Source organism: Euprymna scolopes, chromosome 17 (assembly GCF_053919585.1).
Source record: "Euprymna scolopes isolate OS-2025 chromosome 17, ASM5391958v1, whole genome shotgun sequence".
NCBI lineage: Eukaryota > Metazoa > Mollusca > Cephalopoda > Sepiida > Sepiolidae > Euprymna > Euprymna scolopes.
Window position 1 is genome coordinate 48107123 of NC_136498.1, and position 19632 is coordinate 48126754.

Genomic DNA, 19632 nt, shown 5'->3' on the forward strand with positions numbered 1-19632 from the left:
AATATTTTTTATTATTTTATTATGAATACCAGCAGTGAACGGTTTTGTTTTAAACAGAATCAAATCAAAAACGATAATTAAAAGAATCGTTTTTGGCATCAGAAAATATGCAGAAATTTTTCCGATTCCGATATCCCAAACAGTTCCGATTTTTCCGATTTCGATTAAACGTCCCAACACTAATGTATATATATATACATATATATATATATATATATATATATATATATATATATATATATATATATATTGTGGATCTACCAGTGTCAATGAAACCGATTCCTGTCTTCATTTCGTGAATCGCTGATGATTTGAAATGGATTATAAATATTTTCCTAAACAGTAAAGGTCACCCGTGTAAATGAAACCATGATATATTTCTGAAATAAGTAGTATATTGTTTTAATTAAATAAGTTTGTAACTTGTATTTTGGTGCTTTATCGAAGAATTCGAGAGCTAAATACAAGTTAAAAACTTATTTATTTAAACAATATACTACCTATCATTCACACTGAAGGAGACCGAAGGATCGGTCGAATTTATGTGCTTTTGAAAGAAACATTCTTGTTTTTCTGTTTTTTTTTGTTTTTTTTTCAAAAGACTTTTTGTATTCTTACACATCAACACATAGGAAATAAATAGAGAAAAGATATAAACATTTGTATATGTTTCGTATTGTTTTTTTTATTCATTCATACATACATACATACATATATATATGATGATTGCAACGTCTTGTCAGACGAGTACCACTCCCTCAGACACGAGCCCCAAAATGATTTCCATTGCCACAGGACCATTTTTATAGACAAATGCCTGAGGGAGTATCTATACACGGATGATGTTACAGAGTCTTAGCTTTGTACGACAGCTAAGTCTCTCTCTCGGTTCAAAATGTTGAGATCCAGCAACAAGCAAGAGCAAGATAGCCAGCAACAAGTGAAACTGCAGACCAGCTTAATGCGGGTACTGGTCTCCCGCTTTATGGTTTTTTAAATCAGAGATTTGCTTCTCTTAGAAAGGTTGTTTTCACCATGGCTTACGGGAGCCCTCTCCACCCCGGCACACACATACATACACACAAACGCACACGGTGCTAGTTGGCCATTGACCCCAAAAAAGGGTTCATTCGCCCTTTGAAAGGTCTTGTTTTTAATCCTTTAGGGAGACTAGCCGCTCTCCTCACCAAACAAGTCTGGTGGGGGAACCAGTTTAGTCGCCGGTGACCCGACCATGAGGTAGGTAGTACTGGGTTACATGGTACCAGTGTGTGTGTGTGTCTCTCTCTCTCTCTCTCTCTCTCTCTCTCTCTATATATATATATATATATATATATATATATATATATAATAGAACCCCGAGATACGGTGGCCCGAGAATACGGTTATTTCAAGTTACGAGGTGGAATACGATATTTTCGGCCCCTGGTTACGATATTTCCTCCGCCTTACGGTATTTTTTATAATATTATTTGATTATATACATGTGTATTATACACTGTACTGTATTTTGCTTATAATTTTTAAAGCCGTATCTCGGAGTTCTGTTGTAAATAGCTCTTATTAAAATATTTTTTTTAATATGTACCCATATACACACACACACACATATATATATATATATATATATATATATATATATATATATATATATATATATATATATATATAAACGACGAGAGGTGAAAATCGAAGCAAAACATTTTACACAAGGAGTCCGATATTCTCCCAGAGAGAGCTTCATATGAACAATAAAACTTAAATGCGCTTATCTTCGCACAGGTTTCAGATAAGCTGATTTATTTCTGCATCGTTGTTATCAACTAAATAGAAGATTTCTATAAACCATGTAGTTTTTTTTGTTTTGTTTTCATTTCCTGATATTTTTTAACGGATTGTTTAAATTTAGGCGACAGCTAAGTAAAATGGACAGTAAATAAAATCTGCGACAACATGGCTTTTGTAAAATACGAATTTACCTGATAGAATGTATGTTGGTCCGTGTTAGGCAACGGATAATCTAAACTAATGTTACTTTTTTAACTGTGTGTAAATTGAGAGGGGGGTATATTTCCAACATTAAAAACCGATGTCAAGTTTAACTTTGCTCCTGTGAGGAAAAATATTAAATAGGGATACGCATTTGTGCTAGTGCTAGGGGCAAAGTTCGGTCATCATCATCGTGTCGTATGAATCCGAAAATACTGTAGTTGGCATAGGTTTCCCTGCTATTTTTCTTTTCAGAATTCTTTCTAAAAAGACATTGAGTACTTGAGTACTGACGGGAGGGGCCACGAGAAGTTTGCCAACATCCCTAAGTAAAAGTGATTTTGCCGGAACGAACTGGATTCGAACTTGGAACTCCCACTTGGTCAGTACATGTATTTAACCATTTGACCACCGTCACCTCCCAGCTAAATGCGGTATCTGTTCTGATGCTACACTTCATCTATTCTGTCATCGGTAAGTGGGGGAGGGGAACCCCGTCAACTGAGACATTTTTTTAACATATCCTAATGCACAATGTCATTTTTGGGAGGAGACGGTATTTTACCTCACATTTGAACCGACTTTACGCCCAACTCTACCCTCGTTACGTTGCAAGTAAATAGGTACTCTCAATAGCGTTTGCGTGTTTTTTCCTATTTTGAATCACCATGCTTGCAGCACTTTATGATATTTTCAGCATCAAGTTGCCCCCAACCGCCCGCTCACAAAATACCGCACATAAGGTACACCACTAAATGATGCATTTCTAAGAGTATATTTCCTTGTTTTTATTTTCTAAGAATTTCTCAACGACCAAACACTTGACTGAGCTAATTTTGTTCCGTGTAACAATATCACAAAGATGCGGTCATTGGCAACTGATTTGAACATTACTTTTGTTTAAAATATATTTTAAATAAAATATGTATATTATACAGGGTGTCCACAAAGTCTGGCTACATTATGTAACCAAACTTTGTTGGCACCCTGTAGATTAAACTTCCAGACTTTGTGAACACCCTGTAGATTCACTAGCCAGACTTTGTGGGCACCTTGTAAATTAACTAGCCACACTTTGTGAGCACCCTGTAGATCAAGGGTTCTCAACCGGGGTCCACATGGACCCTAGAGGTCCATGGAATATTTCTGGGGTTCCACAGGCAAAACATAACAAAATACAATTGGTAAAGAATTATTATCACTCTAATTTAGATTATTATTATTATTATTATTATTATTATTATTATTATTATTATTATTATTATTATTACTTACTTATTATTATTACTTATCATTATTACTTATTATCATTATTATCATAATTATTATAGTTGTTGTAGAATACTTTATTTGCATTAAATTAGTTTTCATTTAAAAAATAAAGCTTAATTATATAATATTTCTTTGATTATTAAAACCTCAAAATTTATATGAGTGAAAAATAGAAGATTGTCTTATGACCAATAGTTATGAAGGGGTCCACCAAGATAAAAAGAAGGGAAAAGGGGTCCATGAGTAAAAAAAGGTTGAGAACCACTGCTGTAGATTAACTAGCCAGGCTTTATGCACAATGCATACTCTGTAGATTATGTAGCCAGACTTTCTGGATCCCTTGTATAATTTTAAATATTCATTATATTTTGCTATCTCTGGCTAACCCAAATTGCGCACTGATATGATCATTTTCATGACAGTTTAATAAGCCTTACTACTTCCGTGCTGGCTAATGACGAATTGGAAACGGGTGTTTTGTTTGTGACATCGTCACTAGAAGATTGTCGTAAAAGGTCAACAGACTTCATCTATCCGGTTTGATTTTACAACAGAGACATCCCTCCTTTTTGTGCATTGCCTTCATCGTAACTTAGGAACTCCTCTACCCCCACCCCGTATATGGTAAGCCTCCAGAATATTAGACAGAGATTAACAGGTGCTACACTTTACCCAAGGGTGACATAGAACTGTGCAAGGTAGAGGATTTTATTTCTCTAAGGTATTATACTTACCTACGTAGCTGAATACATACAGCGCCTGGTATTTCCAAATGGTCACTCATGTGGTACTGACCAGGCTCTACGTTGCTTAACTTCGGTGATCTAACGAGAACCGGTGTGCCAACGTGATTATGCTGTATGCATAAATAAATACGATGGTTTAATTAGTAATAACATCAAAGGGTGCAATGTCTGTTCTGATGCTAAACTCGGCCTTTATTACCCTGCTGTTTCTGCCATAGGCTTGTAGAGGCTGGGTCTTCTTAGATTAAGGACATTTTTTTTTTTGCAATCCAGGATGTACCTTTTCTAATTGCTGTATTCTCCCTACATTCAAAACCGACTTTGTGTCTAACTCTGCCTTCGAAGGGGCGCAAGGAAATAGGAACATCACTTTTTTTTTTTTTATTACATTTTCACCCCAAACAAGGCAAATTGCCACTTTGGTGTAGGGGGCTACTATCAGGGGCAACAACTACTGGGGTACTATGTAGGGATTTGGGCAGCAAGGTGTCGGTTCACGTTACACTTGAACTTCTGCACGTCAGTACTGTTGGGGAAGCAGGCACCTGGAATGGAATTCCAGAGTCTAGCGGTTCTGGGGAAGAAACTATTGAAGTAAAAAGATCTTTTACATCTAGGGATCTCTACAGTGTGGGGGTGGGATTTAGCAGCCTGTCGGGTTTGTCGAGGGTGCTCACGTCGTGGGGGCACAAGTGATTGCAGTTCGTCAGAGCATTCACCACTAAAATACTTGTAGAAAAGGCAGAGGGATTCGTCGATGGGACAGAGGCTGAAGCTTAGATGCCAGTTCAGGGCCTATCAGGTTTGCGACTCTCTTTTGAACCTTGTCAAGGAGCGAGAGACTAGTAGCAGATGCACCAGCCCAGATGTGGCAGCAATACTCCATACATGGGCGAATGGTGGCCTTATAGAGGTACAGGATACTTTAGAAATAATAAACGCTTGAGTTATCTCCCTTTGCAATTACTCCTCCTTGAATAATGCAAACAAACATTAATTACAAGTTTTGTTGAATTTGGAGTAAAAACTATGAGTTTACTTTTAGATATTAATGACATTGTAATTTTTGCAGATACAAGTGTTCATGTTTTTTTGTCTTAGCAGGAAAACAAGTTTTCCATGTCAAGGTAAAATAGTCGGCTATAATCGAGAGCAACCCGAAGGCTCCTTTTTCATTGGTTAATAGACTGATACCACTACTACTCCCTTATTACTCCACTTACTCTTAATCCTCAGTTTATAATGCAAGAGGTCATCAAGTACTTTCTTTTTCTTATTTTTTTTTCTATTGAGGATTGAACCGTGGTTTCCCGACTTATTAACAAACACCTAATCGTTGTGGCAGATATATTGGTTACAAGTAAATAACTATCAATATTTACTTTGAGTTGATTTTGACTAAAAATCAAATTTTAGATATTGACTAAAAATTGTTATTTGGGCGTACCACCGACATTTTTCAAAACTTACTTAATCATATGAGTTTATGCAAAATTTACTCGAAAGATAAAGACCTTATTTTCAGAAAATCAGAAAACTAACGCACAAACGGACAGCGGCAAAAAAAATATACTTTTCTGATTAAAGTTGGAAAGTAAAATTGAGTTTTTGGTTTCTTTAAGTATCTACTTTTTTTTTTTTTTTTTTTTAATACTTACTTTGAATCTTTACAGTTGTTTTAGAACACTTTAAATTGAATATTTTTTTCTTTTCAAAATGAAAACAATAGAAAACACCTAACGCTTGAATAGTCTCCCCCTGCAATACTTTTAATTGAAAACTTTTTTATTTGAATACTTATGCTTTGTTTAATTGGGTGTGCGTACTTTTAATTGACTACTGTTTTCTTTTATGTGAAATAGAAAGAATAAAAAGCAATTAAAGATTGAGTTAACCCCTCTCCACTTTCAATTAAATATGTATTTTTATTTGTATGCGTACGTTTTGTTCAATTGAATAGTTTTTTATACGAAATCCTGAAATGTTACAACTGTATTTTCGCAATGTCGTAAACAAGAACTAGAATGGCGACCGGTGAAATACGCGTGGCTATTAAAAGGCTTTAATCCCCTCGAGGATTAAGGCGTTTTAATCGAGGATCCTCGAGGATCCTGACGTTTCGTGAGTATTATTAAAAGCCCTGAACTCAATACTACCATTTCTATGACTTTCAAATTATATATAAATGAAAATAAAGACGTGTTTCCTTTTTATGGATGTCCGTCGTTTAATCAAAGTGAACTCTACTGATCACACTACTCTGTATAATGTAGCTTATATATATATATATATATATATATATATATAAGAAATTAAGGCTTACTTTTAAAAAATTGAAACACAGGGAATCTTGCTTAGGTGGCGTCTAATGACTAAATCAAATGAAATTTTATGCAAATATGAAATATTTGAATTTACAGATTACATATTACACCACGTAAAAACCCTTTAAAATACCCTTAAAACAAGTGAAATTAGAAAAAAAAAGAACATGTATTATTAATGATGTATAGCTACTGTTAAAATTTAACAAAAAAAGTCAGTCGTATCTGAATTTTCACGAAGTGCTTCGATCCTTGTTTTATACTCTTTGCAATGAACTAAATGAAACGAAATGTTCATATTAACACTTCTTACACATAGCAGCTCTTTTTCAACGTATTATAACGATCGGTTAATTTGTTATGTATTGAATTCTGTACATAAATATACATAAACCGAACTTTACACAGATATCACACGAAAAAACGACTATTCATTATTAAATATTAATCTTGTTGGAGAATATAAATCGATGACAAAGGCTAAGAAAGAGACCGGCTTCACTTTATTTCATAGAAGGTGTTTCATCGTGGCGTTGACGGGCAGAGATGTGCACTTTCTCTATTGCTAGATGGCATGGGTTCAAATTCACGTTCATCTCCAACATATCTTTCAATGTCATTTACGCCAGATCTACAGGTGACACGTTTAATAAAATAAATAAAAGCTGTGCCTAAATTTAAACGCAAATTCCATGAACAGTTTCTTTCCTAGAACTGCATGTAGAACTTTGTGTCGTGGGTCTGCTTTCCAATTGATTACAACGTGGTGGTTTTCAAGTCCAATGTAAACAAGTTCTTGTCGAGCTTAAATAATCAAATTCTACTCAATCTCTTTCATTACCGATCACTACGCTGTTGTCTCAATGACCACTTTTCAATCATTAACCCTTATCCTCGAGTGGCCTTCAGACCTTGATGAGTGGTGACATTCAAGTAAAAAAAAAACAATTTTGTTTATCAGAATTTTTTTTTGAAGATGTTTGGTTATCTCGCACTGCAAGAACTTAGACACAAGGGTTGGAAAGTCAGCGACCTTGAGGAGGAGCACTTTTGCCTGCAAAAAATCCCTGGACCGTTTCGCCGGCATTCCGCGGTAAGGCCGCCTCGGGCGATTAGCAATAAACATTCCTCTTCTAAGGGTAAGGCCTGGAAGAGTGGACCTTCTAGAACTGCACAGAACTAAACTTCAACCGCAAAATCAACAGGGACCGGATCATTACAGGAATGCTCCAATTGCTGTCGACTTTAAGGGCTAACGATAAAAATCCGTAGCCGTTAAACGAAGATTTTAACGTGAAACTAACATGATCGTTCAGATGAAACATTTTACAACTAATAGGTCAAAATAACCGGCATATGCAAATAGAACCTTTTTAATCGCAGGCGACGAGTAAGAGTTATCGTGACACGTAGAAATCTCTGTATCTTCATTGTGTCGCTATTATGTCCCCTGTCGGTTCCCATTAGTCTCTTGGCCGCCATGTTCGCTATTTAAAAGTGAACAAAACTGCAGCAATAAAAACACAATGGGGTCTGCGTCAGCGATTGTGTGTGAAGGGTCCGCTAAAAAAAAAAAAGATTAGCAGATGTGGTTAGAGATATTCATAGGCTAACCTACTTACAAACATGCCCCCTTTTGGCATCCCGTCTACGTTGGGCATTTTTTTTTTTTTTTAACATAGGCTTCCGATAAGGGCAACCAAAATCTCGCTTCCTTTGGAAATCTCTCTCTCTCTCTCTCTCTCTCTCTCTCTCTCTCTTTGTATATTTTTTATAACTTTTGCTCTCTATCCGAACATATTCCCTCTCTCTCTAGTCTCTCTCATTATTTTTTCTCTCGTTCTGAAATTTGTTTCCCATAATTTTTCATTATTTGTTTTAATACTCTTTGATGTCCTGAACCATTCTCTCTCTCTCTCTCTCTCTCTCTCCTTCTGAACTCCCCCTCCCTTTCAACATGCTCTTTTTATGCATTAAACTTTTTCTATAATCGAATAGATTTATCACTCATGATATCGGGAGTGAGAGGATATAATTGATTGTCATTATTATTATTATTTAATGAGTAACCACTTATCAAGACCAAAAACCATTGGAGTATAAAGTTTAATGAGATGGAAGTGAGTGTCAGTGGAAAGATGACTACTATTATGGGAGTTATTAAAATGATTGATTGGATGGATTAAGTTTAATTTACTTATAGGGACGCTTTGTGACAAGTATTTGCTGACGACCATGTTGTAATCTACGGGGAGGAAATCCTATGAAAACCCGTTCTACTTGCGAGAAACCGTTGCAAACAATGCTCCAAAGACTGTAGTATAAGTGTTAGTATTGAGAAATATGAGGAAAAAAATATAGTTTGAATATGATTTAAGCTTTCAACCTGGATGCTCAACATATGTATGGCAATGTGTGCGAGCGTTATAATTTGGTTGCATATCCGTCTTCGTTGGAAATAGCGAATGCTTACGCCAAATTATCAAATAAGAATTAAGCTATCAAATATTGATTTACAATAATCCTCTCTCTCTCTCTCTCTCTCTCTCTCTCTCTCTCTCTCTCTCTCTCTCTCTCTCGACTGTCATCACGACGGTTCTAGGTTCGATCCTCGGCTTGGGAGAGGTGTTAGTCTAGCGGCACTGATGAGTTGTGAAACAACGAAACAGGTCTGTATGTCGATGACTAAAATATATTTTATAAAGCTCCCCTCTTCGGTAGAGCACTCTCGTAAATTATCTTACTCGCTACTTAATTTAGCTGAAATAATGCGAAGCTCGCGATTTGTTTACAAACAAAACGTTTGAGCCCTCTACGAGTGGCGGACGGATGTTTATTTAAATAGGCATTCGGACAGTTTAATTTCGGCCACCGATTCCGTAGTCAGGGGGTAGGACTGCCGACTGTCATCACGACGGTTCTAGGTTCGATCCTCGGCTTGGGAGAGGTGTTAGTCTAGCGGCACTGATGAGTTGTGAAACAACGAAACAGGTCTGTATGTCGATGACTAAAATATATTTTATATATATATATATATATATATATATATATATATATATATATATACACACACACACACACACAACGATATAAAAGGAACTTTCTCTCTGTGTATGTGAATTCGTTCCCTATAGACTCGAAAACGGTCAGGTCGATTTTTATGAAATTTCACACGAAGGTAATTTGTGTCTGGCAGTGGTCTTAGATAGGTTTTGTATCGGAATGTCTTCGATAAGTATCGACAATTGAAATAATCCGGTGATAGAAAGAACAGCTGATTTTGATTGAAGTTAACACCTTACACAACCTAACATTACAAGTGCATTTGAGAAAGTTTATTCCCAGACAAGCCGAAAGGCTCCACATATAAAATTAACAGTAAGTTCTTTGAAATTAATGCTTCGGTTTAAAGCACAATTGCACCATGATGGTATTAATTTGCTCCCCCACTGAGCAAATTAGGCACAAGGCCGATTTTTAATGTGAGGAGTGAAGGGGAAATGGGGACCAACTCCCCGGGGAGTAGGGGAGCTGGATAGTGACAATTGGTATGAAGGGTTGCCCCTTCATTGACCAAGGTCTTATATGTGGGGTTTCCCCCACATATGGTCTTTGCTTGCAGTATCTGCCGGAACAGATGGTATTTATTTGCTCCCCCACCGAGCAAATTAGGCACAAGGCCAATTTTTAATGTGAGGAGTGAAGGGAGGGGGAAGGGAAAAAGGGGACCAGCTCCCGAGAGGTGGGAAATGGGAGCTGGTTAAAGGTCAGGCATGTGGGGTTGCCCCCACATCTGGTCTTTGCTAGTCATAGCTTGCAGTATCTGCCGGAACAGATACTACACTTTGATCCCGGCCCGAAGGCCAAGAACAACAGAAGCACAATTGCACCATGATGGTGTTTATTTGCTCCCCCACCGAGCAAATTAGGCACAAGGCCGATTTTTAATGTGAGGAGTGAAGGGAGGGGGAAGGGAAAATGGGGACCAGCTCCCGAGAGGTGGGAAATGGGAGCTGGTTAAAGGTCAGGCATGTGGGGTTGCCCCCACATCTGGTCTTTGCTAGTCATAGCTAGTCATAGCTAGTCATAGCTTGCAGTATCTGCCGGAACAGATACTACACTTTGATCCCGGCCCGAAGGCCAAGAACAACAGAAGCACAATTGCACCATGATACTTGACTTTTCATTTTAAACTTAAATTCAAGCTATTATCACCGCACACGCAGTAAGGGCAGGCATATCAAACTAATAGTATGTTCTTTGATATAACAGGGGCGTGTTCAAAATGAATGGTTCTGTTTAGAGCGCAACGAAACATGGTACTTTTGCATTTAAACTTTAATTCAATCCATTATACAGTTATAAAGTAGCCCAGAAAATGTAGTAGAGAGAAGGGACATTTTTTTATTGTTTAAATTACCTGTTATTTTATAAAAGATGCTGGAAGTGTTCCATGTTGACATCTATGCATTTCTGGGCACGTTTAACAACGTTTGCAGACACTGCCTGTAGATCTTCTCTGGTGATTCTCTTGATAGCGTTGGTAATGTTCTCCTTTAGTTGGTCTAGATTGTGAGAATTATATGCATAAACATTTTGTTTTAAAGTCCCCCAAAGATTAAAAAGAAAAAAATCATATTTTGACAAGTCCGGAGAACGTGGTGGTCATCACTATTCGCTTATTGTTCTCTCTTCCGTAAACATATCATGAATTCGTGTCAATGATCTGTGAGACGTGTGGCATGTAGCGCCATCTTGTTGGGAAATGAATTGCATTTTATCTTGTGGTGTCAGTTGGTTGTTAAGAGAAAGATTAGAGAGGTCGGGCTACTTTTAAGTAGGCCACTCTGTATGTATGTGTATTGGGGTGGAGAGGGCTCCCGTAAGCCGTGGTGAAGGCAACCTTTCTAGGAGTAGCAAATCTCTGATTTAAAAAACCATAAAGCGGAAGACCATTACTCGCATTAAGCTGGTCTGCAGTTTAATTTGTTGCTGGCTATCTTGCTCTTGCTTGTTGCTGGATCTCAAAATTTTGAACCGAGAGAGAGACTTAGCTGTCGTACAAAGCTAAGACTCTGTAACATCATATTTATATAGATACTCCCTCGGGCATTTGGGCTCATGGATTTTAAATGTCTGAGGGAGTGGCACTCGTCTGTCAAGACGTTGCAATCATATCTCTCTCTCTCTATATATATATATATATATATATATATATATATATATATATATATATAATAATTTTATAAAATCAACAGGAGGTTCTATACAGTATCAAATACTTGGCCTTTTGGTCAAGATCAAAGTGTAGTATCTGTTCTTCAGATGCTGCACTTCCATTTCTTGTTCTCTTTTGGTGGAGGATCAGTCCTTCACGACTGAGACAATTTTTTTTATTTTTGTACCATTTCTCCACGTTAAAAAACGACCCTGGTGTCAAACTCTGTCCCGTGGGGAGGCATAGTAAATAGGTACAATATATTGTGGACTGTCACTGCAGGAAGGCACAGCGATGAGTCCCCAAATAGAGCAGACAATAATCAATCTATTTGATTATAAAGTAGGTGATTTCACCGATTTTGATGACAATAAAAATATGGTAGTGTGAAACGTTCGTTGATCATCATTCCATCCCAGGCAACGTTTGTTATCCCTGCTAGTATATTGTATATAAAATACAGTGGAATATGTGTATATGTCTTCATAAGAATAATATATAAATCTTATAAGAAATATTGTTCCATGACATATAAAATAAGAGAGAACCGCAACCGATTCCTAAAATAATTGGATCCCACCACAGACTATATCTCCCCCGTTTCTTTTTTATTCATTTATTTTTTATTTAACCCTCCTGACTATTTCCCAGAGGAAAAGGGGTCCTTCTATAAATACGTCTAACCTTTATATGACCCTGCCAGCAACAAGGGGCCAAATTGTTTATATATTTTACTTTTTTTATTTTTTATTTATTTTTCCCCCAACCCTTCTTCTTTCGGACCATAACTATTTTCTCATGTCTACAGACATATAAAGATTATGAACACCGATGCGTGCGTTCGCGTTGAATGATCGAAATTCCTTCCCAGTAGCACGTTTCCCCCCCCCCCCCTTTTTTTTTTTTTTTTTTGTTCCCGTACACAAATGACGACAAAATTCTGCTTCTGACATTTTTGGTGGCGGCATTTAAAATATATGAAAATATAATACAATGGCGCTTCTTCCGTAAGCGCGAAACGTGATTCGCGAAAATAAAGACAAAAGGTTTTCTTTCTTGGAAATTTTATATTTTTTTTCATTTATTTATTTATTTATTTATTTTTTAGCGAACTATAAATTAAAAGATTTCAACATCAAATCGGGGCTTTCATTTCAAAACGAAGGGAAAATTATTTTTGTTTTCATTTTAAAAAGGTTGTAGCATTTAAAAAAAATACATTGACTTGTAACGAATTGAAATTATTAATAACTAGTAGGCCGCCCGGTGTTGTCCGGTCGTAAAGTACGCATAAATATTATATTTTAATTAATGCAGAATTCTTGTTTATTATAAACAGAAATAAGAAATACCGTAGTTATTAAACGTAACGTTGAATTCCTTTTAAAAAAAAATGAAGTTAAAAAAAAAAACGGAAAGAAGCTGAGACATGTGCGTGCGAGTATTGTTTTTTGTTTTTTAAACAGCTCACTTATTTTAAGTAAAAAAAAACTACTCGAGCTGACATCGAAACCAAACCCTAAAGACAGTCAAATACAATAACCATTAGGCCAGCCTGACATGTTATTTAAAGTCTTTTAAAACCTACTTATCCTAAACATAAGCATGCTGTCCTGTTTCACGCAGTATCAGAATTTTTGTAGGAATTTTTGACACCCCTAACACGAAACTGCGAATACAATATAAAAATCTCGTAATTTCTCTGTTAAAAGTGGGTTATTTATTTTCTTTATGGATTATACTTCCAAAATAAACTATTACAGTTGTTTTAAAAGTAATAAAAATATTTTTATTTTTTTTTAAAACAGTAATGAATTTTCCGAACTCAATATTTTTCAATTTTTAAACTCAATATTTTTAAATTTTAAAAATCTATCAAAATTTTTCTATTGATTCTATTTTTACGATATTTTCAGGGTCAATGTGAAATTTTATGTTCTTTCCAATAAACCGAATATAATATTTTAGACAAACGTTTTTTTTTAAATTCACGCCCCCCCATTTTCACGCCCCCCCCCATTTTGAAATGTCTATTAAAAAGTAAATAATTAATTTATGTTTAATAGTTTTATATATCACAAATTGAAGAGAAAAGGTCAATAAATAATATATTCAAATTTAAAACAAAAAAAAAATCAGTTTTTTAGAAATTTACCTGTAAAGTCCGAAGTTTAAAACCTTATTTTATAAGAACACATTTTTTCTTTTTGTCTTTTTTTTTTTTTTTTAATGAAACCTTGGTCCTTGCTCCTTTAATTGAAAAAAAAATTAGGGCTTGAATTACATTTTTCGAGGAGTTATAAGCTTAGAAAGATAGGGGGTCGAATAATTTACGCCTCTCATTTTGAAATGTCTATTAAAAAGTAAATAATTAATTTATGTTTAATAGTTTTATATATCACAAATTGAAGAGAAAAGGTCAATAAATAATATATTCAAATTTAAAACAAAAAAAAAAAAATCAGTTTTTTAGAAATTTACCTGTAAAGTCCGAAGTTTAAAACCTTTTTAAAAAAAAAAAAACACATTGTTTTGTTTTTTGTTTTTTTTTTTAAATAAAACCTTGGTCCTTACTCCTTTAATTGAAAAAAAAAATTAGGGCTTGAATTACATTTTTCGAGGAGTTATAAGCTTGGAAAGATGGGGTGGAATTATTCACTATTTTCACGAAATTTCTGACACTGCTACGACTGCACATGTGCAATCGTGAAACAGTTGATAAACAGATAAAAATCCGATGACCCTTAAGTATCATTTTTTTTAATTTAGCGGACATTTTTCCAGAGGAAAACCGATTAAAAAGTTGTCTACATGTCTGAATACCCTATATACCAAATTTCAAGTTTGTAGATCAAAGATTCGTTGACTATATAGGTTGAGAATTGCCGTCACACATACGCACACACACACATTCTCGCATTTATAGACATAATAGAATAGGTAAGACCGGGATACGGCATTAAAAATTAGTAACAAAATGCAGTACAGTATATAATACACATGTATATAATCAAATAACATTATAAATAACACCGAAAGGCGGGGCAAACACCGTAACCAGGGGCCATAAAAGCATCGTATTCCACGTCGTAACCTGAAAAAAGAAAACGTATCCTAAGGTCACTGTACAATATTACGCCCGTATTTTATATTATTCTGGTCAGTCTGTAACCGAAACTACGTCCCATTTCTGAAGCGCATTAAATTTTAAAATAAAATCCGAAAAAAAAAAAAAATGCGAATAATTGTATCAGGTCGATGCAAACGTTTTACCGATTTATAATTTTATCTTCAAAATGAACTGTATTTTTGAAAGTCTTTATTCTTAACAATGTCGACATTTGCTCTCGATAACTTGATTTCATCTGCCAACGAACTTACAAATGCATCGTGAGTGAATTTTTTTACGATTTAGATACAAAATATAAATCGAAACCATGTTCACTCTCTTCTCGTGATGTTAACCTATCTAAATGACTTTGTTAGCCTCGAAATGAGTGATAATCAGAGGGAGCTAGGTCAGGATGGGGCAAGATTTTCCAAGTAAATTCTTCAAGATCTTTAATCAGAAACGTAGTGTGAGGACGAGCGCCATCATGATGGAAAATGACTCTATTTCTGTTAACTAAAGAAGATCGTTTTCGGATCAACATGGGTGAGAATATTGCAGGAAACTATGAATGCTGCTTTAATAATATGAAAGAAAAAGTTATAACTTAACCATAATGATATGTTCAAGTAATAATAATAAGCATAAAATAAATTACAATCGTTTCAAATGTCCCTTTCAGCAAATCGGCAAAAACGTTTTCACCGACTTGATATTAACGCTGCTATTCTTTCCACTAAAAGATTAGAACATACAAAATGGCGTCGGTCATTACACATCCCTAGCTAAACTCTTTTCTTCTTTTCTTTATGCATAATCTGCAATTAATATATATATCGATATTTTAAGTAAAAGATATCTAGAGCACTTCAATACTTGCCTAGCTAGTTCCGAGTATCAATAGAGAATCAGTCCTGGAAATGGTGGGAGCAATTTACGATTTGTGAAAGACATTTTTTTTTCAACTTTTTAAATTTTAACTAGTGATGGGACGATTCAGATATAATTCCGATTCCGATTGTTTATAAATCTCTAAATATTTAACTATAAAATTGTTATTTTTTCCGATCACCGTAAAACACGTTAAATGTGCATATATTCCCTCGAGCGTGAAAACACACTTGTACGGGGTGATCGATAGATTTTAGCTTTACTGGTATTTTAAAATCAATAAATATTTAATATTTTATCATTAGTGTCAGCTGTGGAAGGTTTTGTTGTAAACAAAATCAAATAAAGACAGTTAAAGGAATCGTTTTTGGCATCGGAAAATATGCACAAATTTTTCCGATTCGGATTCTCGATTCCGATTAATCGTCAGAACACTAATTTTAATCCCAACATTAACATAACTCAATCCCAAACCCTTGCATGATTTGTGTCATCTGTCTTTTTACATATTTTTTTCTTTTTTTCGTGTCTTTAAAATCGTAAACTGCTTCGGTTATTTCCGGGACGAACTCCAGATTCTCCATCGAAACTCGGTCAGTCTAGAGTACTGAAATCCTCTTGATACCCATTCCTTACAATTACCATATTCGCAGCAGCCATGAAGGGTAAATAGTTCTTTCTCACTGCAAGAATTGTGACAGCAGATCCGGAAAGTGGGATTGAAAAGTCAGCACCCCCCGAGGAGAGGCATTCTAACCTACAAAAAGTGCTTGGGAAGCTCCGTCGGCACTCAGGCGATTAGCAATAAACTAACCCTTTCTCAAGGAGAGAAGGCAAGGCCTGGGAGGGTGGATATCCAAGAACTGCACAGAACTAATATTCGACCGCGAAATCAACAGGGACTAGATCATTACAGGTATGGTATAATCTCTACTGATTTTGGCGCCAAGGATAAAAAAATCCCTAGGCGAGAATGTCCCTGCTCGGTAATTTGGGTACATACTGACCAATCAGCTTGCAGGGCGTGTTGATTTCATCTGCTTCCACGCCTCTGAAGAACTACCTTCATCTTCGTGTGGAATCGCGTCGAGTGGCCATATATGCTCATTTTGCTGTATTTTTGTTGTGTCCTTTTTAAGCTATGTCGTGTTAGATTTCATTAAAAATAGATTTAATTCCTTAATACGTATCCGCACTTATCTTCAACTTCAAGAAAACTAAAATCTGATACAAGATTCTTTAAATGGAGTGGTGGGGGGGGGGGGTCAAGCACCTTGCAACACTCCAGGCTGTTTTTTTTAATTTTTTTATTTTATTTTTTTTTAAATAACCGCATTTTCTCTTGCAACTTCTTGTCACTCTTACAACTTGGTTTTGTTCGTCTATTTTTACAGCAAATCAACCTTTATTGGTTTATATTCTGCCGAAATACATTTATTAATACCGTAGTAACTTTAACGTACGTACGTACGTGTGTCACGATTTCCAGATTATAAATTATTCGATCGGGAGATCCCATTTATTAAAAAAGGAGGATAGAAGGTGATATCATACTACGAGCATTAAATTAGTACGTAGATACGCTATTTTAATGTTCGTAGTTTGTTATCGCCTTTTATTCTCTTTTTTAATAAATAGGATCTCCCGATTACCGAAGATACAATGTAAAAAAGATTAAATTAAATGCTTTTGGGTCGTACGTGAAACTAAAATATACTTTCTTGGTCTTCTGTCGCAGATCCAAGGGAAGTGTCTGTTCTGTTTAAAGATAGTATAATGATATCGTGAAGCTTCCGTTCGCGCCAAGCATTCATACAATGGAAATATGTCACAGACTCCTATAAGGATATTGGAGATAAACCATACTAACCAGATATATTCTGACACTACATTAACCAGATTACTAAGATAAATACTTCTACAATTTTAACAAAAGGGCTACAATAATATCGCGAGGTCTCCATTCACGCTTGGCCCTGTCAGTGGGGCATTAGAATCCACCGACTGCCCCCCTGCAGAGGGTAAAAGTCCCTCAGTGGGGGTCCTGGATATGACCTTAAACTATATCCAGTGGTGAGGCCCCAGCTTGCGGGCTTTGGGGAGTGTGGAGCCACCCTTTAATTGCCATTGCTCTCAGGTCCACTCTGACCCGGAGTGGTAGTACCTGTTAGGGTCCCAACTATGGGTTAAATAGAAACTGACTTGAAAACAACAAATATATTCTATTAAAAAAAAAATTTTCTTCAAAATCTTTGGATTCGGCATTAAATAACCCGAAAAGGGTTGATATGCCGTAAAACAAAAACAACGAACCATCCATTCACGCTAAACGTCCACAAAATGCCCAGCAGCAATATATTACGTATGAAAGATGCCGCTGTGGAATTTCCACAGGTCCCGCTAGTACATATAATTTGTTGAACACATGCTGCTGGGTTACTCATTCGTATATTTAGTAGCGATGGGACGATTCCAATATTTTCCCCACGCTTTCGAGTCTTTTTAAATCTCTAAATATTTATTTATAAATTTGTTTTGTTTTCAGATTCTCGTAAAAGCCCATCTAATATGTACATATATTTTCGCAATCGTAAAAATATACTTGAGTAAGGCGGGGGGGGGGGGTGATGCATAGATTTTATTTTTCGCTGCGCTGTTATTTAAAAAATTAATAATTATCATGTTATCCTTAGTACCAGCAATGGAAAATTAAGTTTTAAAAAAAAATACGATTAAAAATAATTGTATTTGGCATCAGAAAATAAGTACAAATTTTTACGATTTCGAAATACTCTGATTTTCCCGATTCCGATTGCTCGCCCCAACACTGATATTTATTCACAGTATTAATGCGTAAATGATAGGACATGGGAGGTCAATCAGGCGCCTGCCTGTCCCTACCCCACACATTCAAGGAAGAAGGCTTACCAGTATCAAATCAAACTTTTTGAAATAGACATTAATACGTATCGGTATTTTAACTGTTACGCAACAAAGATGGGAAGTCCTTGCAACTCTTATCAATAGTTCTCAAATAAGTACACCCCGTTCGGAACCCTCTCACAGGTAGGGAAAAAGTTGTTAAATCTTCTGTCTAAATTTAATATCCAAAAGTTATCTCCCTTGCATCCATGAAAGGAAGAGCTATTGCAAATGGTGTCGGCCATGACAGTTTGAGAGGTAAACAAAACAATCCCGCAGGACATTAATATAATAATTTCGTATCCAGTAGATTCAGATCAATTTTCAAATCTGTAAATTTGTTTAATCAATGGATCAATCTTCATACTGGGTCCCTTGATAATTTTTTATCTGTTATTTTTTAACTAAGAGTTATCACTTATCAAGGCTTAAAAGCCACGCGAGGAAAAATGTTAATGAGTGTTGTGATAATTTGTAATGATGGTGCAAATTTCACAAAATCCGATTATGGTCCGCAGATGTTATTTTGCCCTCCCATTTCCTTGGTCATGTGCCCAATCAGGGAGTACACTGCCAATTTTCAATTCCTGGTGAAGCCAACGCCGTTTTGGCCGTCCTCTTGGCTGCCGGACTCCTGTCATCTCGTACGGTATCTTGGCACGGCTGTGGTTGACTCGCAGAACATGGCTATCCCATCTCAGTCGAAATTCACAGAGCTTGTCGGCGATTGGTTCTATTCCATATTACTCATGAATACAGTCATTGTTGATGTAGCCGAGTAGGATGATGCCTAAGCGCCGTCGTCAGCTCGTACTCATGTCCGAGTATTGAGTCTCGTCGTTTGCCACTAGTCTTCTATCTTTGGGGTGGATGTTTATGCACAATGTGTCTGTTAAAAATGAGTTTATCGTTAAAGAGTCGTGGACAGTGTTCGCAAGGGAGGGTAGGGGCATGGAGTTGTTCCCGTCACTCTCTCCTCCTCCTAACCTCTTCATTCTTTTTGCTTTCTCCGTAAAGTCCACGGTGACATGGTGTGCTGCACCCCTCCACGTCTTCCTGCCCCTGGCAGTTTCCTAATATACAACGCGGTATCTTCATATTCATGACACTGAAACGATTTTCTATCTCCTTTCTAGCTGACCAACATTCAGCGCCATAAAT

The 19632-nt window shown here is 36.1% G+C and overlaps 1 protein-coding gene, 1 long non-coding RNA gene and 1 pseudogene across 10 annotated transcripts in view; 1 reads left to right on the forward strand and 2 right to left on the reverse strand.

Annotated features, from left to right (window-relative positions):
- LOC145296741 (tetraspanin-18-like) overlaps window positions 1-19632 on the forward strand; it is a 576197-nt gene that overhangs the window by 405411 nt on the left and 151154 nt on the right. The window lies entirely within an intron of this gene.
- Window positions 1-19632, reverse strand: part of LOC145296743 (uncharacterized) — a 128276-nt gene that overhangs the window by 74536 nt on the left and 34108 nt on the right. The window lies entirely within an intron of this gene.
- LOC145297437 (5S ribosomal RNA) lies at window positions 4009-4125 on the reverse strand (annotated as a pseudogene).